Consider the following 2,896-nt stretch of genomic DNA (forward strand, 5'->3'; position numbering starts at 1 on the left):
AGTTAAAGATGCCCAATGGAATTTACCTCTAGGAACGGTTTTTACTTTGGAAAATTTGGCGAATGTGCTTATTATTACACTTCTAGTTAAATATACTTATTCCATCTAAAATCTATATTTTATAATATGGTCAGGAGCATAGCTGGACGCCAGTTATCTATTAATAGAATATCTTTATCCGGTTTGGGAATAAGGGAAATAATACCATTGATAATTTCATTGATGTTGTCATTTCCTTCAGATTAATAAATTCATTATACATACAGTACAAAGTAAAGGATTTTGAATTAACTAATGAACATGAAACTCAACGGATAATCCATCGAGGCCTGGAGGTTTCTTCACAGAATGAAGAACTGTTCGAATTTGGGGCCTGGGTATCTCAGCGAGTACTGACGCTGACTATCACCCCTGAAGTCGTGAGTTTGAATCCAGGGTGTGCTGAGTGACTCCAGCCAGGTCTCCTAAGCAAACAAATAGGCCGGTTGCTAGGGAGGGTAGAGTCACATGGGGTAACCTCCTCGTGGTCACGATTAGTGGTTCTCGCTCTCAATGGGGCGCGTGGTAAGTTGTGCGTGGATCGTGGAGAGTAGCATGAGCCTCCACATGCTGTGAGTCTCCGCGGTGTCATGCACAACGAGTCACGTGATAAGATGCGCGGATTGACGGTCTTAGAAGCGGAGGCAACTGAGACTTGTCCTCCGCTACCCGGATTCAGGTGAGTAACCGCGCCACCACGAGGACCTACTAAGTAGTGGAAATTGGGCATTCCAAATTGGGAGAAAAGGGGGTGTTCGAATTTTGTCAATTGTCAAACTAGAAAAGGCTTTAAAGTCATTATTAATTACCGGAATATGACTTTGAATCTTCTTAATCTAGTGCATGAATATATACAAAAATAATTCAAAGTAGTCCAGAGTGGTCCCCTTTGGTGTTTAGGAATAGTGATGTCATGTCCTGCTCTCCCTCACCATATTAATATGCTGACCAACAACAAACTCCTCCTTTTGAGGATTACGGGGTGCAATGCGGGGAAAAGGTATAGGAGAACAGCTACTTACAGGCAAAGGAGGAGCAGGAGATCCGACCATCGACTTCCAGGGCATTTGAACAGGGACAGAGCTCACCTTTTCAAAATCACGCAGCTCCAGCTCTTTCAGCTTGAGCATTCTGTCTTACTCCAGTTTGTATGCTTGAAGCTTTTAAGTTTTCATTCTCAGTCTCCTGCCTGCTTCTAACTCCAATTCCTTGAGGCATACAGCGACCAATAGGTCACCCTGTGTAGGGTGCAGACCACCACAATCCATGGCGGGAGTCTCCAGAGATTCACCCTCAATCTCTGCAGTAGCACCCAAAACTGGTGAAAAAAACAGGACTAAGTCCTTCAGAAATAAAATTTAAAAAACTGTTATTTTGGAATCCCGGACGAGCCCCCAATTATGTTACAACCCCATCTAGGGTGAGGCCATAACATAAACTCGAGACACAGAAAATGATCTTTTTACCAGTTTAATTTACAACACCACAAATGGAAGAACAACTTCAGGGGTGAGCAGAAACAAAAACTAATTTACCTAACAAAAGAAAATCCAACTCCGCAAATAACAAGACACAAGAGAAAATGGATATATACAAAATAAATGGCACCCACCCCCTACAGCTTCCCAAGTGATTGGTGGATCGATCCTAAAGTATCGATACTTCCGATACTGATGTTGTATCAAAAATATCGATCCTCACACAAAAATATCGATTCTAAAAAAATACAAATTTAAACTAGGGACATTATTATTTGGACACTAACAATAATCATAAGCTTCAAAGTGAAATAAAATGGATTAGGCTATATTAGCACATACTTGTGCAGGATGGGAACTATTTCTTCTTCCGCTCATCTTAACATTCATAAATGCCGAAAGACACAAGCAGACAAGCGCTTGCGCCGTCACAAGACTCATTCAAACAAGAAGGATCAGTGCCTTGTAGAGGTAATGATAGAAAATCAGAGAAAGAGCTTCAGGACAGTAGTGTAGTCGTATGCTCACCAGAAATAAGTGATGACACGTGTGGCCGCCAGAACAATGAGCAGTCTTTTGACCCGGAATTTTACAATCTAATAACGTGATGCCGCAGCACCCTTGAGTGAATAGTGTGTATATATATTTTAAAGTGTACAGAGATTCTCTCTAAACGTGCACGGAGCTGTGAGATCCACCAATCAGAACATTCATTTCAGAAACGATTGGATATCTGCTAATCAATATTTTCCATTTCAGTAAGGGGGCGGGACATTTCCAACGTCTAATGCACAAGCATCCCTGGAGTAACCATAATTTGCACTGTATATTTATTTCCCTGCAAAACGTAAATATGTATATAGATTTAAATTTAACTTATGCAATTAAACTTTGTAAAAATACTGCATGTTATTGCACCCCTGACAGTTTTTGATGTTCTTTTTTTTATTTATGTTTTACTTTTACTGCTGTCGGTGGTGCCTTTTTCTCGTGATATCAAATCATTTCAATTTATATTTCTAAATAGGAAAAAATTTCAGTATACACAAATAAATCAAATAACCATTCATTCTTAAATGTATGGTAATACAAGATAACGTGTTAACGTGAATATTACTACACTCATATCAGCTATACAGTGCTTAACAGTTTATTGCGTATTATGTGTGTGTTAGTATATTAATTAGAGTCATTATAAAATTTTTACAATTTTCATAGTAGCCTAATAAAAGGAACATTAATGACATCTAGGGGTAAACAAAACAGAAGTCTAATCATTTTCTGTTTAGGCTCACAAATGTAATAAAAAAAAAAAGACTTGAATTATGACTAAAAGTTATATTTTAAATGACCCATTTTGTCCCAAGAAATCACAGAAA

Source organism: Myxocyprinus asiaticus, chromosome 34 (genome assembly GCF_019703515.2).
Source record: "Myxocyprinus asiaticus isolate MX2 ecotype Aquarium Trade chromosome 34, UBuf_Myxa_2, whole genome shotgun sequence".
In the NCBI taxonomy this organism is placed as follows: domain Eukaryota; kingdom Metazoa; phylum Chordata; class Actinopteri; order Cypriniformes; family Catostomidae; genus Myxocyprinus; species Myxocyprinus asiaticus.